The sequence below is a fragment of the Caretta caretta genome, chromosome 5, assembly GCF_965140235.1.
Source record: "Caretta caretta isolate rCarCar2 chromosome 5, rCarCar1.hap1, whole genome shotgun sequence".
NCBI classification, from domain to species: Eukaryota; Metazoa; Chordata; order Testudines; family Cheloniidae; genus Caretta; species Caretta caretta.
In genome coordinates, this window is record NC_134210.1 from 98,847,992 (window position 1) to 98,866,456 (window position 18,465).

At 37.5% G+C, this 18,465-nt stretch overlaps 1 long non-coding RNA gene across 1 annotated transcript in view; it reads left to right on the top strand.

Moving 5' to 3' along the window:
- The window catches only part of LOC142072197 (uncharacterized), a 50,511-nt gene extending 42,408 nt beyond the window's left edge, over nt 1-8,103 (top strand). Inside the window, exon 3 of the long non-coding RNA XR_012668589.1 lies at nt 8,008-8,103. This is a non-coding gene — a long non-coding RNA (uncharacterized LOC142072197). The remainder of the gene's footprint in view (nt 1-8,007) is intronic.
- Nucleotides 8,104-18,465: the final 10,362 nt, after the last annotated feature.

Here is an 18,465-nt window from a genome sequence, read left to right on the forward strand (position 1 = left end):
TTGGCAACAAGTTTAGAAGTATGCTAACTAGAATCATCCTGGAGAGCCTCAACTTAATTTATTCCTTGAATTCAGATACATGAGGGATTCACAGAAAATGCTAATTTTGTGTATATTCTCTGGTTTAATGAAATCTTGCCTGAAAATTAACCTGACAAAATGTGTTGTTCTGGTTATTCACATTATCTGGTTCCCCTTTAAGAGTAGCAGAAGCAATTCATTGTTTTTCAGCTTGCTTAAGTTTTTGTTCCAAGTAATAAGATAACCAACAAGATTTCCAACATGTACCAGGTTGTCATAAAATGAGTATTTAATACCAACAGTACAGAAACTACTGTATATTTTTAATATCACCTAGTTACACAGCAAATGGACCTTAATTTCCAATTGTTTTGCTTAGACTCAGATAAACTACTTATCCTCTGAAAGACAGGATGTGATTCATCTTGTAAGCTTATTTTCTCCTATAACCATTTTAATACTAGATACAATTTTAGCAGCTCATCTGAAAGTTGGAGACATTTGCTTCATTGTCACGGCCATAGATGTGACCAAAACGAAAAACCTTCATAAATTATAGGCTCAGTCATGCTAGACACATGGTTCAGTGGATGGTTTTGCTAGTGAGAGCATAGACCTGATTTGGCTACTTCTAATCAGCTTTTGGCTCCAAGGCCTTCAGAAGAACAAGGATGGAAATTGACGGACAAGTGCTAAATTGTCCTTCATCCTGCACTGGTCTGAAAATGACTGTGTGAAAGGGTGATATGTAATGTGACTATTTCACCATATGTCAGCAAACCTAATTAAATCAAAATAATTTCCCCACTGCATACTGTATTACCATCCACAGGGAAATCTTCTTTAGTAAATATAAGCTTAGATCATGTTTATTTTTCTCACGTTCCAACTGGGGAACCTGAAAAATACCAGGAATATAAAAGGTATTAAAATATGTGCAAATTACTAAAATGAGTGCAATCCAAACACCAAAAAAAGATATAAAATTTCACCATTTTCGACTCTTCAGGCCTGATTTTGATCTAACGCTGGTCTAAATCTTGATTTTATGTCAGTGCAGTTACACTGATGCAAAACTGGTCTGAGATAAGCAACAGACCTGTGTTTAACTGCTTAGAACTTTTTCACAGCCCTCTGTGCCCCAAAGTTTAAAGAAGAAAGGTATAGACAGGGCCCTTGTACTCTATGGCACAACCTTTACATTTTGTGGCAGCATTTGGTGAGGATGTTACCAGGAAATGCCCTTATCTCCCTCCCACAAACCACGCACGATTGTGGCTCATGGCTGGAAATCCTCATTGACATAAAATTCATCGATAATTATTTTCAACAGTAATTTAGGAGGATTTTTTTTCTATAATTACCAGGTGGCCCAGCGCCAGTCCCTTGCTGTTGGCTCCCCCAGTGTTGTTCAGGCATCTGCCCAAAAAAACTCCTTTTGCATGTGTGCCAATTAATTCCCTCTTATGAGGAAAGCTGGAGAGCAAGATGCAGCCTCAGGCAGGTTCTGCCAGGTCAGGGAGCCAAAAAACAAAATGTCAGTTGCCCAACTGTAGCAAAATAGAAAATTCCATGGTAAAAATATTGTATTCTGTGGCATCTTGGAAAAATACCAAATTCTACAGCTACTGAATCATGGGGCCCTAAATGATGTGGGGCAATTCACCTATCTCACTGTGATTGTTTTAGCTCTTTGCAGGCTCAGACCATGTCTGCCCTAGAGACCTTACAGCAACACAGCTGTACAGAAGCAGCTACGCTGCTGTAAGATTTCCTGAGTATCCACTCTATGCCAACAGGAGAGAGGTCTCCCTTTGACATAATTAAACCACCCCCAACAAGCAGCAGTAGCTATATCGGCAGGAGAGCATCTCCTGCCGACATAGTGCTGTCCACACCGGCGCTTCTGTCGGTGTAAATTATGTTGCTCAGAAGGGTGTTTTTCACACTCCTGAGCGACATAAATCATAATGACAAAAGTGGTTGTGTAGACATAGCCTCAGGCAGTCATCACTGCATCCTGTACTCCTGGTTCACAGTTTTAAGGATGTTGTGCAATCAAAAGGGATAATAACATGTTATTTAAATGAAAGCTGAGTTTCTCAAGCATAATTCTGCAGCATGGGGTGAAATAGAGTATAAAGTTCGTGGCTGACTAGTCACTAGATTCATGGGCCTTAAGATATAGAGTAGTGGCTTGCAAGATGGAAATGGGTTTTTTTAGTTATGGTTAGTCTTTTAGATAATAGCTTCTTAAGAGGCTTAATGTTAAAGACTGTCATTTGAAAGCAAAACTTTCATTTTAAATTATGATCTGTCTGATAAGTATATGACTAATTTATACATTGGAAAGATTATTAATGGCTTGACATTGTCACCTAACTTCTTTTCAAGAAGCAGGCTTCTTGCTTGAACAGTGATAATTACAGTCTGAGAGCCTATAAACTCCACCTGTTCTGCAGGAGAAAGGTGAATGCCAAGAGTGTGCATGGGAACTTGCTGTAGCATAACAAACTGTTCTCTACTTATTTGTTTGTCATAGGAGGCTAACAGAAATGGAGAAAGTGACAGCAAAGCAAATTGTATTTAACTTTTAAACAAAATTTGTTTGTGCTAAGCGGCTGGCGTCAGATTCTGTTCTCATGCTGGTATAATTCCATATAATGTGAATGCAGTTGCGCCTTATTTTGATTTAAGTTGTTTGACAATAAAGGAGACTCAGGCCCTTCATTTTGCGACCAGATCGTGACTAAAGGCACAACCCTGAGCATTGGATTGTACATAAATTGCACCATGCAGGAGTAACCCAGGAGGCATTTTACGGAGGTGGTCATATTTTTTCCATTTACAGTTTTTCTTTTGTCAAAAAATCACTGTTTTAAAAAAATGGAAAAAAATGTAGAATTTTTGCATAGTTTTTGAAATTTCCGGGGTTTGGATGAAAAAAACAGAAGAAATATCAGTTTTCAAAAATCAAAAAGTTCTTAGTTTTCAGTTTTTCAGTGAAAAATTTCCCCTGAAAAATCTAGGGGGAAAAACTAACATTTTTCATTTCTTGTGTGGTGTTGTGTTTTGTTTTGGTTTGGTTTTGGGTTGGGAGGTTGGAATATACTTAACATTTTCCAAAGGTAGAGCTTAATCTCTCTTTTGTGCCTAGGCTACCATGTATGGCTACTCTGGCCAGCAAGAAGGGAGAAGGGTCATAGCCCAGGGCCCACCCATTTTTGCCCCTCTCCATCCACTTTCTCACAGGGGAGAATATTCTAAGAGTAGGGCCTGTGCTCCAACCAGACCCCAGGTCTTGATAGATCAAGCAAGGGGGTGGTTGTGGAACAAGCGTCCCTACTTAGCTAAATAGAACAGGAGGACAATGTAGCTTTAAATGAAATAGTTGCATACCTGATTATTGTATCTGTGTAAGCTACACTGCAAGGATATCCTATATACATAGAACAGAGGAGCATCTTAGAGCTCTCCTAACATTTTGCACAGATTGGTCTCACATTACACTAATGTAATCATGGTGGGGCAATTGTCATTTTTGTGCACCATTTTGTTTTCCTTTTTTCATGAACACATCCGTTCACGTAACTTTTTATGTCCCAGTAGGAAGGACAGTTTGCTCAGTAAAACTATGAGAAATTATACATTGTGAAAAACGTAATTTTCATTGAAAAAATGTTAGATTTGGTTCATAAATCTAGCCCCTGTCACCCCCACACCATAGCCACATGGCTGCACACGCGCATGCAAACACACACACACACACACACCCCTTTTCTTCCTATTCATTTCGGTAATAGTTCACTAACGAGAGAGATTTCCCACCCATTTTTTCAAACATATTTAGATTTAAACATTGATGTGAGCAATCCTTTGCTGGGCAATGAGACTGTGACGTGAGAAATAACTCCAGCAAATGATCATATGGTTAACTTTAGTTCATTTTCATAATCCAAAACTATCAAGTACAGTACTGTAAAACTTACTTTGTGCATTTTCCCCTCATATTTTAAGAGAGTCATTTCCTGGCTATAAAATCACAATATTACAGGATAGTTTTTCCAAAGGGCTCAGGCCTGATCTCTCTTCCCCCACTTTCTGTAGGAACTAGCCTGATCAATTTTTGAAACCTGGTTCTTGGGGCGGGGGGGGGGGGCGGCGGGGGGAGGGAATAATGAAAGTGCCAACAATCCTGCCTCAACTAGACCTCCATTATTTGCACTGCCAAATGTGGAGGCCAGTATCTGTCTTGCCTTAAAAATCACTGTGTCTTGGATAATTATCAGTAACTGAGAATGTATTTTTAATATGTTTGCATATATGGGGAATACGAATGTTGATATAATATGGTCTAGATAATAGTTAGACCTTGCCATGAGTGCAGGGTACTGGTCTAGATGACCTCCTAAGGTCCCTGCCAGTCCTATGGTTCTGTGATTGCTGCACAGTGTTCTAAATTTCTTGGTATAAGAAAATGCTGAAAAAGTTTGATTAGTTTCATTCTGAGCTGAACCAATGACCGTTGACTCCCATTGATTTTAGTGAGCAATGGAACAGGCCCAGCTGTATGCTTGTCCTGGCCATGGTTTCTGAAACAAACTAGTGACAATTAGGAGTTTTCCACAGAAAAATCCTGGGGACTGAATATACTCAGTCTTGTACTTGTTGGTTTTTTACACCTGGGAAAAGTGAATGTAAAATGAGTGTAAAATCAAATCAGAATGGTAGCGTTTTACACACATGAAAATGACCTCATAATATACATGGCAGTGGAGAATCAGGACCATAGTGTTTGTCACACTTTTTTTTTTTTTTTGGCTATACAGGTTTGTTTAACGATGATAGGAGATCTCTACTGTAGCTGTAATTTAGGAATGTATAACATGCTTTATCAGATCTAACTAGGCTATCTTTATTTGCTTTTAAACTATTAATGGCAGCTATTTCCAAGTGGAGAATAATTTAATAATAATTAAAATATTTGGTGCCACCAACTTTCACGTTTTAAACTAAAATGATTAGTGTTCTCTCTCTTTCTCTTTTTGCCATGTCAAACAACCAGCCTTATTAATGGTGTATATTTTAACTCAGAAACAGCTTTCTGTGAATGCTCAAATGCTGATGACTAAAGATGTGTTCAGATGTAAAGATGTTTCCCTGTGTGCAATGAGTATTTGCACTTACTAATTAGCAGCACACACCTCTGGGTGTGCAAAGTAGGTGTATAGTTACAGATATACAAGTGCACACCAGTGTATAAGTGTATAAGTCCATGTGTACTTAGAGGATCTGACAATCAAGTTGTATGTCTTCCCAGACATGTCTTTGGGGGCAAATTTACTGAGCACATTTAGAAAGAAAACTTTTGTTTTCCCTCACAATATTGCATGCAAAAAAACCTGTTGAAAATTAGACCTGGATGAGAGACATCTACCCAGAGATATTTTTTAACTACGTGAAGGGAGAATGAATACAGTCTCTTCAGCAAAAATATTTCCTCTTGGGAAGTTCCAGATCCCAGAGGCAGTGGCTGTAGTGTAAGTGTATTTTGTATTAGATCTGAAAGGAGGTGATCTATAATCTCACTTTCCCTTTTCCTTCCCCAACCTCTTTTCCCCTACCCAAAATCTGGTCTCTGGCTTTGCACCCCTCCGCTCCCTCCCTTCTCTCCATTTGCTCTTCTGAAGATGTCCGGGATGGTTAGGATTCATCAGGTCACACCTCAGCCTGTCAGGACACGGCGCCTCCTTTGCCCTGCTTCAGCCCATCGCTTCATTTCATCTGCAAAGAGGCTGGCGACGAGTTGGCCTCGTTAGGCACGAATAACCACAGTAAGCCAAAGGCAGACAGCGATTTCCTTCTCAGTTACCTGTCACATCCCCTCGGCTTTTGCAAAACCAGCCAGTGCTTTTATTAACCCCAATCAAAGCCATGGCAGAGAGGCAGACACACAGGCAACAGAGCTTCGGACAAGAACTCCTACTTTCAAGTTGATAATGACTTGAAACCTGAGGAACCCAAAATCTGGTCTTTCCCCTTGCCCCAGCCTCATACCCATCCTGACAAACTTTTCCTCATCTACCCTCCCTTTCTCCCCTTTTCTGTCCTGACAACTCCCCCCTCCACACTCCACCTCCTACTGAAACTCCTCCCTCTGCTTACCCAATGGCTCAGATTTGACCCCTCTCCTGTTCCTCTGAATGGTTGCCTTTGTAATATTCCCCCCCCCACTTTCCTAGCCTGACCCAGGACACTACTCTTTACCTTACCCTTTTACAGCTTAACTTTCCCTTCTCACCTCCCCTTCTTCACCTTCTCCAGCCTGAAACTGTCTTCAGTGCATGCTCATTAGTAGTCTGACATTTCTTCCTACACTGTTACCCCTCCTTCCCAAGCTTGACATGGCCCTCTTATCACCCAGTGCTCTTATTCCCCCTTTCTTGGCTTGATGCCCCCTGTCTTTCCTCAGCCTCTGCTTCCCCAGTCTGAACATCTTCTCACTCTGTCTGATTTCTCCTTTAACCAGTTTGTCTGTGGTGTGTGTTAAGGGGGAAACTCTCCTGTTTGGTATGTGGTATTGCCTGTGTTACAACTGCAGTAGAGACATTCACTGTCTCCTCTTCCACTTGCCATGAGGCTTACGTTTCAGGCATTGGACAGGAGAGAGAGGGAATACCAGAAGGCCCAGCCAGAAAAAGTGTGTTAGGTAATTTGATGCCTCCACTGAAATAGAGGCTGGACACAGAACATGTTCCTGTTAACACCCACTGCACACACATATATACACACACACATATTGGTCCTGCTGCTTGTCTCACACCAGTATAAATCAGGAGTAGTCCCTCTACAGTCAATGAAGTAACAGCAGTGTAGAACTGGTATAAGTGAGATTAGAATCAGGGCTACTGTGTTTAAGATCACCAGAAACTTGAATTCATGCCTAGACATAGGAAGTCCTTCCAAAGAAGTGGCATCAAAAATACATGCTTTCATATAACTGTTTTATATCTTATACAAACTATCAACACATAGAGATGTAATTATAGTAATGAAAGTTGAAGATTAAGATCTCTTTCTCTTTTCCACAAATGTGTGCGTACACATATGTGTGTACACATGCTCTTGTAAGCCGCAGATTGTGCCCACCTACATCTTAAAAAGCATTGTGTGTGAGCACTGCAATTAGATCCTTCTGTCCTGACTTTTTGTTATGTTGTATATTTTTAACTGGTATCATAAGGAAAGGTGTATTTAATTTTTGGTTAGAATAATGCAAACCCTGCCATTTTGCTGGCAGTTGAGAAGAAGTTTAAAAAAACCCCAACAGTCAGATACCACTTCCTTCCATGAACATTTAGCAACTATAAGTAGTACTTTGGTTGGCAAAAATAACTGCAGCAATAAATCATGTATTTTTTTAGAGGTGGGTGCAAGGTAGGAACAGCTGCTGATGGGATAGCAATATCCAGATTTTGGAATCTGAGCTGTTCCCCTGTGGGTGCTGAAATACTTCCTAACAAGAAGCAAAAATCTAACACAACGTTGGATTTTATATATTTATTTAGTAATTTTACAGAATGTCATCATCTTTTCTTGGAAACCATGCAAACATCCCACCCCCAAGAATGCAGACTAACTGTATCTATCTGTTTTCTCCTTTCTCCGTCCCCTTCCAACTCATGATCTCTCTTCTCTTCCTAGCTTCCCCCCACCCCTCCCCTCTCTCATTAGTTTAGCTTGAGTTAATTAGGAAGAGAAGGCAGCCCTCAATCTGTTATGTGTTAAAATAGAACAATCCAAACAGAGAGGCACAGACACAACTATGTGATTTCATTGTCTACGGGAGACAGAAAGCCAGTGGGGCTTCTCTTATCAAGGCTAACATCTTCCCAATGGTTAATCTAACTGGCTTTAAAATGTCCCACAAACGCAGATCTAGGATAACAATCTTTCCGTGTTTCCTTTTTTTCCATTTCATCATAGGCAAGAATGAGTCAATTGGATTGACGTGGAGGTGATGGAGGAAGAGAAATGGTCTACACGTCAAAATGACAATGTATATTACATGGTTAACAGAATGAGTGGTACGTGCAATAGCTGTGGGTATTTTCATCTGCTCTGTTGTATAACAAGCTGCTTTCCCCCCCAAGTGTATCATCAAGATCCCTCCCAATTCAATGCAGATTAAGTGTTTGCTTGAAGGATCTCTTTCTATGAGTAATATCACTTGATAAATTTGGGATTGAAGTAAGAATCTAAGTATTCACTTGTTGCTATTACTGCTTTGTGTATATATAGAGGTCATGCCTGGTGCTGTGACTATACTATTGATCACAGAGCTGAGGGCAGAGTGTGCTGTGGAAGTGAAGTTTAGCAGATCTGGGAAATCAAGCTTTGGTTGTAAAGGTAAGGCCTTGGAGTCTTGATTATCTGAGTATGGTACATTTTGCATTTGATAAGATGTATGTTCCAGGAAGAAAAGCATAACAGTACACATACAAAGAAGAATGTTTATAATGCTTTAGCCCTCAAAGAAATGTTATGCCATATTATATGGGCTACCAATATTTAAGTTTATAGCAATGGTTAAATAAAACTGACAGCTCTGTGTGAAGGTGTGCAACATTTAAGATTGTAATTAGTGTTAAAATTTATTTGTGAAGTACTAAAATGCTTAATGCAGATACAAGTATCTTTGAAATTTAAAAACATGTCCATAATCTTTGATATATGATATGCAGGACACAATGAAAAATCAGGGACCTTTGCTGAGAAAAGAAGAGAGAGACCTTAATCGTTTAGGAAAAATATTCTGCTCCCCCTCTCCCCCCAACATGATTTTTGAATGAGACAGAGCACCAGCATTTTAAATGAAGAACAAAGTGCAAGCTTCATAATCAGACCAAATAAGGGCATTAAAAATAGGGGAGTCGAGTATCTCTTTTGAAAGGCTTTCCTTGAAGTTTGCTTTATCTGGAAGAGTTTCAGGCTAAGCAGAATACAGTTGGCTTCAGACAGGGATATACTGTCTGTACATTTGCTTTGACTAGATTTTTAAATAAAATCATGTTTTCTTACAAAAATTAATTTAGGGCCAAAGTGTGCTAATTACAAAAATTAATTACAAAAAAATTAATTACATAAATTAATTTAGGGCCAAAGTGTGCTCACCTTATTGAAGATAACAGGATTTGTCCTTTAAATTTACTTGATGTTTTTGTGCTTTATACGGTAATTCAGAGTTAGTCCTCAAATGCTTTTTCTGTGTAAAAGATTTTATATATAGTGCTTGAAGTATTTTCTATTAATAATTATATAAAATTATTATTAAGAGAAAATACTTCAAGTAATGACTCTTGACTCAATATTAGTAACCAGTGGCAGATGGTATTATGTCTAGTATTTCCATTTTCTCTTTTCTTACTGTAAGTGTCTTAGATCACAGTGTGAAATATTTTTAAACAGGCAATCAATTGAAATGTTAGAAATTACAACATTTTGGCTTAATTTAAAAATCAAGAAGATTTGAAACAATAGAGTAAGTAAGATTAAGAATTGTACACGTTATTGTTATTTGATATCTTATCAATTCCAACTAAATGTCAGTATGCTGGAGAGTTTGTAAGGATAGCCATAACATACAGATATATGTATGTATACTTTCTTGGTTTACACAAAAAGTACAATAAGTATTAAAATATTAATGTTTATTTACCAATTCCAAATCTCTGGAAGAGTAATCAAGGTTTCCCCTTTTGTAAGGTTGTTTTCATGGACTATAGTTGTTGGGTAAGACTAATATGCTATGGGTCTCCCAAAAATTGACTTTTACTGGAGTAGATATTTGGCACCATGTGCAGCAGATTAGACCCACAAGTCCCATTACTGTTCATTGCCTATGCCCATGTCAGACTGCCATGCAAGACACCTGAAAATCTACCATTCAAAGCATAGCATGCATCTCAGTATAACATGCAGAATCCTTGGCTCCCAACAGCCACTGCGGGAGGGGTATAGAGACAGCATTGCAGTTGGAGGAGAACAATTTTAGGATATAATTAGCTAGGGCAAATGTTTGTTTCTAGTCAGTTAAGTGAAGCTAGTGTACAAAAGTGTTGTTTAGGAGAGAGAAATGACAATCTAAAATATTATGTAATTTATCTACTATAAAATTTAAGCCTGATTCTGCACACTTACAACTCCAGCTGAACTGAGTCTGGGATTGTTCAAGACATACAGAATGCAGGATCATACCCTTTTATTTGTAATAAACATATACTATACTAATTTCAGAATAATGTTTGCATTTGATTAGCAATATATGTGTTGTTTGTGTACCAGAAAAATCAACTGTATTGGCAGCTTTGTTCGTTGTCTAACAGCAAAACCTAGAACACTTAAAGCTCATGTATTTTATAATTTGTCCTTCACATGCCATTATCCTATTTACACTGCTTTGTACCAAAAAAAAAAACCTACAACACACCTATGTCTAGTGGATCAACAGATTTGCTAGTAGAAGCTGCTTCAAATGATTCAGTTGTGCTGGTAGTTTACCCCCTATGACCCTAAAGCTGATGAGTGTATTGCAGTGGACTTTACTGTAACATTAGCTAAAGATCAAAACAATGATATTTTTTGTATCTAGTGTTATGCTACAAATTAAGCATTGGAGAACTAAAATAGACAGTGATTACTGAGTAAAAGACAGTGTTTATTTTGCTTTTGCTGAAGTGTGTGTGTGTGTGTGTGTGTGTTTGGCCTGAATATTAAAAAATAACATACCTATACAGTGTTAACACCCATAGAATTTTGCAAGTCTAAGAAGTCAGGTGAAAGGTATTGAAAGCACAGTAACAACTGAGTCTAGTATTCAAGTTGTAACACCATATTTCTTAACTAAAATGAATATTTTGTGTTAATTGTGTAGTACATCAACAATAATTAACAGATTCCACTTTATGCTCCACTTCAGGCATGTACAGTATATTTACCACTTTGTTGATTTCTTCAAAGGGCAGAGATATAGCTGGCGATCTTAATGACTTCACCAACTTTTTAATATTAACATGTATGCTGTCAAGGGGTTTGAAAATTCAAAGTTTTCCATAAACCTTTTCCTACAAACTGGAATATTTTACACTGATTTGAAGTGTTTTATCTTCAGCAGTGTATATTTCATCTTGCAACCCATTGTTTTTGGCAAGGATTTAATGAGGGAAATACAATTGTAAGTTTAAATGCAAAGGGCCTGATGGTCCACTTTATTGCACTGCCATAAAAGTAGCATAAAAGAGTGGATCATCAGGCCCAAGGATCGTCAGACCATTTCCCCAAAAGTCCAGTGTATTTTCTTAGAAAACAGCATTGGGTCTTCACTTTTAAACATGAAGTAGACCTCTTGTTTGTCTTTGAATCTGTTTTCTGCTTGCATTTGAGTGTGTTTTCTTCATATCTAGAGGGGGATTACAGACTTGAACACAAATGGTATTTTATGATCGAACAAATAAAACAGTGGTTGAAAATACTGAAAAACTGCCTGCAAGGTATGTGCATAGACGGGGATAACCACACCCAAGGCAATTGTAGTTCCACTGTATTAACAAGTGTGCAGTTCAGGCTAATATCCATATTTTACAATAACAGTGACATCACATGGTGGGTAACTTCTGCAATGCATACTATTTTCTTAAAACAAACCAATTCCTAATGAAATTCTAGTTTTTAGGACTTCTTATGGGAAATCTGTGTTAAACAGACTTATTTCTAATTTTAAGCTGTATTTAACATAATGTGATTATTAGTTTTTTCACCACTTTCTATTTAAAAAGAGAAATAGATTTTTAAATGATACTTCAGTGAAAAGGGGAGTTCTGGGTGGTGTGTTTGGTTTTTTTTTTCCCTAATGGTACAGTGGAGATGAAGTAAAGAGAAAACCACTATAAAGTATTTTATTGAAGGGGAATTTGACTACTACCTGTTAACTGTGCAGACAGATATCTGACAATTAATTAATTTGTAGGACAACAAAGCAAAGAGTTTCTTTGCCCATAATGGATTTCCACACTCACCAATGTACTTTCCTTTCTTGAGCTTGGTCCACCACATATTAACAAACGCCAAACAGACACATGTTATGTAACATAAGGTCCCATTACAACAAACGCTTACTACAAGGCATAGCACCTACTACCATGACTGCGAATGCTGAAGTTCCTCACTGGCACTCCAACTCCAGGCTCACACCTACATGATATTTCAGTACATAATAAGTATCTTTAATCGATTACCATGATTATATTTAAATCCATTCTTGGGCATGAGGATCTAGACTTTCCTGTTTTTTAACACATGCTACCATTACTAATATGTTTCAAATTACTAAGTAAAGTTTAAAGAAAAGGAGTACTTGTGGCACCTTAGAGACTAACAAATTTATTTGAGCATAAGCTTTCGTGAGCTACAGCTCACTTCATCGGATGCTGTAGCTCACTAAAGCTTATGCTCAAATAAATTTGTTAGTCTCTAAGGTGCCACAAGTACTCCTTTTCTTTTTGTGAATACAGACTAACACGGCTGCTACTCTGAAATAAGTAAAGTTTAGTGATGTGAAAACTTTTCTTTTCAGACTGGAGAAAATACTACATTAAACTATTTGATTTTCTGATGTGTGGTTAGATTAGGGAGAAATTATTAAAATGATTCACAAAGATTGCATTTGGCAAATGTTGTGAAATTCTTAAGTATCTGAGGAATATTTTTCATAAATGCATGTTAATTTCACAACATTTTCCAAACAAGATACCTGTGAATAATTTTAATTATTATTCTCCTAGTTCTAACCACAACTCAGAAAGTCAAACAGTTTGATATTATACATAAAAATGTCACTGAATGAGTCATCTGTGTGTATTATTCAACTAACTTTACTTCTTAATTCAGTATAAAATGCAGCATTGAGTATTACTTTGACCAAATGAATTTGAAACTTATTAAAACTTTATTGCATTAAGTTCACTATTATGGTTCTCATTCTCTACGTTAAGGAAAAAACTCTCATTGACTTCAATGAGAGCAAGATCAATCCTTCTATCTCCGTACACAAATAAATATTAAAAAAATAGATGCATCATTGACTTTCATATAAATGAATTATCTTTACAGCCACGGCTGCACTTAAAATGGACAATATACTTACTACAATCCAATCTGATATTATGTTCATATAATATCCTTTTATATGTGGTATCACACTGATTTACAGAGGGAGTCAGTCATATGATTAACATTGTTAAATACCATATACACTTTGCTTTTCAAAGGGTCTTATGTTGATTATCCTTCCATCCAAAATCTGTGGTCTCTGATGAAACACTTTTAATTGCATTAGGTGAACCGAAAATACATGATACAATTCTCAAAACACTGAATGCTCTTGAACTATGAATACTATATGCAGCTATAAATTTGCCTTGTCGCAAAGCAGCATCTTAATAACTTGCCCTAGGTTGGTATGAGCTTGCATAACTTTACTGGTAGATGACACTACTGCCTTGTTTTACAATTGTTCTTCCTCCTCATTGCAAATTATGGCACTTGAATGTTGTAATTTCCTCTCAAAGAACAGATATTTTGTAGTTTTAATATGTGCAATCTTGAGTGGGTAGGAGGAACAGCAAGGAATTCCATTACTTATTGCATAGACGTGATGGTATTCCATTAATACTATTCTGTAGGACTGACAATCCTAATGAATTAACAACAAATTGTATAGAGGGAAGAAAGTATTCAGTGCAGAGAATTTTGGTTTCTGTATGTGATTACCTGCATCATATAGTCATACCTGTGTAAAAGTATTATTATTGTTGTTATTTCTACAGGAGTTAGAGTTAGAGCCCCTTACAAACACATAAATTGAGAGGTTTCTGCTCCTGAGATGAGATTTTACACAGTAAGGGATAACAAATTGTGGAGTGGAAAAGTGACGAACGATTATGAGAGTTTATGCTCAAATAAATTTGTTAGCCTCTGAGGTGCTACAAATACTCGAGTTCTTTTTGCTGATATAAACTAACACGGCTGCTACTCTGAAACCTCCCAAATTGTTGGGAATCAAGAGAAACTTTGTTTGCTGGAAAGCAATCTGTAACAACCTCTGTCTCACTTTTGCCTCTCTGTTTGCGCTACAATTTGCTGATTCTGCAGGTAAATAGCATCATCATCATCATGACCAGGGGCTATGACTTTGGGTTATAATTCAGGTAATGTATAATTCTTATAATTTTGATAACTATGGTTCTAATAAACATAATTATTGTATGTTGAGTATTACATTGTCACACACACACAAACCATTGAGTCAGTAGTAGGAGATAGCGTGGATTAGGCAATAGACACTATTGTCAGGAACTTAGAAAAATAAATCATATGCACTGAAACTTTATAAGCTTACACTGATTTTTCTTGGGATACGTGAACCAAATATTAAATGAAATGTTGACATTTCCAGTGTACAGCCATCATATTCTCTCTTGTGTACAATGATGGAAAACAAGTAGGCATTAACTAGTTTATTAGCTGATAAATTTAATAATCAAACAAAAATATATCTCTTTTCATTTCAAACTTTTTGAAGTATAGTAAGTTCTTAAAGGATTTGTTTTAGGATTGGGGTCTGTTTCTCCTCTTAAGATATTTGAGCAACCCCCAGCCAGATAATGTTACACACAAGTGGCAATAAAAGGATTATTATATAGATTATGAGCGGCCTGAATCCATTGGTGACCAAAACTTGCTTCAGAGCATTATTCTAGACAATAGTATGTACAATTTAAATAGAACAGAATGAAATATACAGTGTGAGATTAAAAGGTACTCTCATTGTATAACCATGTATTTTTGTAGAGAAAAAATAATTATATTTGTTTAAAAAGCAATTATAAAAATAAAAAGTAAAGGGGAGAAAATATTTACGTTGCAGATAAACAGCTGTCCTAACATTTGGTAAATGTCTGTAACCATACTGGTTCTTGTGAATGAGTGGACTGGGTAGATAATGTATTACCTTTTGTTTGACCAGTTTACACATTTCTAAGCCACTGATTGCTAATACCTGGAGAAAGGGCTTTTTTTATTTTCTTTTTCTGGCTACTTCCCTAGTGGTGAGATTAAACATATATATTAAATTAATGTGAAATCATAGCTGCATTCAGTGATGCTACTATTCTGAAACTGTGAAATATTCTTGCAATTAAAAAAAAGAATTTTAAAACAGGAAAGGGATTTGTTTTGTGCTAACTCTAATTTTGGATAAGATAGTTAATAGTGTCACTACACAACATGCAGAAAATTCAAACATATTGCATTTTTTAATGCAGGCTAGGCTATCTCTAGGATTTACTGTGTACTGTAATTGGGTTTGCTTTATACTTCTGCTGACTAACAGCATTCCTCCAACAAACTAGCAAATTAATTCTTAGATTTTTAGTTGATCTCTTTGATTTAGGATTGTTTTAAATTTCTGGGTATAAGTGGGTGTTATAGGAATGGCATTCCCTGACTATTAGAACTGGGCTTAAATATACATTCAACGTGTGTTCATATTATTTGCCACAAAATAGATTAATTTTTTTAAATATTTATTTAATTCAATGAGACTGTCCTACTCCCAGTGAAGACAATAGCAAAACTCTGATTGACTTCACGCGGAGCAGGGAATAGCACCTAAATTAAACTGTATTTCCAAAAACTGCAATAAAGTGTTCTGCTTTGTTTTATTAATTTTTGCTGATCAGTGTTGCAGATGACTTGGAACCTGTACGTCACTGGTTCAGCAAACAGTATACATGGGACCACAAAACAACCAAATACATGAGAAACCGGTATTTCAGATTATTTAATTAATGATGTCAGTTACACTGTATTTAAATTTGAGGATTAGAGGTGTACTACAGAACAATGGGATAATGTAAATTCTACTAATTACCTTAAAAATAAGGTACCTCTCAAAATCCAGGTGTGGGGGTTTTATTTGGTCCATGATAAAGTTAACAGTTGGTAGTGAAATTTGGATCCGAAATCCAAAGTTTGAGTGTGTTCAGATCCACAGTTTTGGTTCAGGCCCATCTTTAATTAAACTGCTCTGGACTCAATGAAATGCTCAGCAATGCTTTACAAAATGTAAATGGAATAATGTTTTCATTTTTCTTTACTTTTGTAAACCCCCCACTTTCATTATATGGCTAGGATAATATTTTGAGTTGCACAGCAAATTAATCTGAAAATGTTGTCTGATGAAGCCCTATGGGCAATCATTTTTTATAACAAAGATTATTATGACATGGATGGAATTTTCATGATCCTTCCCGTTCCACTTCAGATTTTACAAGTTAGCGTCCTGATCCTGTAAATCCTCACTCAGGCAAGTAGTTCCTACTGAAGGCAATGGAAATACTTGTGTGAATAATGGCAGTGAGGCCAGACTCAAGAATTGACAAAAGATCCAATGCTGATCCCACACTGGTTTTACAACTGTTTAACTCTATGCAGTTCAGCAGGATTACTCCTGAATTACTGCAGTGCAGGTGAGATCAGAATCATGCCCTGCATGTTTTCTCCTGTACTGTGTGGCAAGTGAGTACTGGATCTCAAACTGTACATTATTTGTAATGTAAATTTCTAATCTGCCGATTCTGAGATCCTGTAAATCAAATGAGAACAAATCTAAAAAATGGCACTGCAACTTATACTCTTGATCAACTTTCGCTTCTAACAATGCCATTAGTAATAATAAAAAAGTGGTAACAGGCTATCTTGGAAAATGCATTTGGGTATATAATCAAAAGATAAATGTGAAGGTAAGTAGGAGAACAAATGTCTCACCATTACCTATCATATATTATCAAAAACTTCTAACTGTACTACATTTAAGTATTTATTAAATACTCCCTCAAACTCAAAAAAAGAGAAAGACATTTTTACATACAAGACTTTCATAATGAAGGACATAATCTTCTACTGACACACAGGCTTATAAAGCACACAAAGCAATTATGTAAAATCAATTGAGGCTGTCTAAATCTTGGCTTTGAAACAAATGTTCATGTAGGGAATGCTGAAAACTACTTGGCAGCAATTGTTACTAACAATGCAGGTTAATAACTGACAACTTTTGGCTTGATCCTGGTCTCACGCAAACCATTTTTACTTCACTGACTTCAGCTGAATCACTCCTGATTTACTTCACTGTGAGATCAGGTTAAGGTCATTTATCTGCAACCTGTGGCATAGACCAATCTGTTTGTTCAGACACAGTTATCTGAGAAAACTTTGAACCATTTAGCTAATTATTACTCTAGCATTACTAGCAAGTTGGGAGCTGAACAGAATTATGTATCTTAAATTCTTTTAACAGTAGAAAAATGGGAAAAAAATTGAGTTCCTTCTTCAAGTATAACTTCCTTATATAATTCAACTGTCCTATAGCACTTATAAGGATGAAAGATAATTTTGCTTGAGTAAATGCCACAGATTTTTGTTGGATTGATTATTAATTAAAAATCTGCTGATTTCTTTTCATATGTGTGTGCTTGATCCTGCAAAAACTCAATATCAGTCATAGTATTTCAGAGCATGAGAAATCCCATTGAAATAAATGGGGTTACTTGGGATTATATAATGTATACCTTTTTGTAAGTGTATGCAGGATCAGGCCCCAATTTAAGATTCATACTTGCTTCCTGATTGGGACCAGGACTGGCCTTAGGGGTAAGCCACCCGGGTGACTGCCCAGGGGCGCCATGGTCAAAGGGGTGCTATGTGGCAGCACAGAGGTGTGCCCTGCTGGTGTAGAGTCAGAAACTACTCCCGGCTGGCAGGGAAGCGCTGCGTGGGGGGGCATCCAGATTTCTCCCTGCTTCCTTTTGGCAGAGGAACATGGGTGGGGAGCAAACAGTGATGCACATATACTGTCCTTCCCACCCAACATTCCTCTGCGCCCCCCTAGGGCTTATGTGAGGGGGATAGCAAGGAGCAACACCAGGGCTTCCTGTATCCAGGTCACGTTCCCCATCTGGGCTGTGCTGTGAGGCATCAGGAGCTGCTGGTCTCCTGCCCTCCCTTTAAGCAGCCCAGGTGGGGAAAGTGATCTGGATGCAGGAAGCCCTGACATTGCTCCTCATTACCGTGTCTCTCCCCGCCCCCCCCCAAAAAAACCTAGGGGTGCTCGGAGGAGCAGCATTTGAGGGGGGGAGCAAGCTGCAATGCCAGCTGCTCCATGCATCCAAGTCCTTTTCTCCACATGGGTGCAGGAGGGGGGAAGGGGTTGGGGTGCAGGAGGGGAGTGCAGGGGTTAGAGGAGCGGGAGAGGGGGGAGGGGTTAGGGGTGAAGGAGGGGAGTGCAGGGGTTGGGATGAAGGGGGGTAAATAGATTCCTTTTGAAAA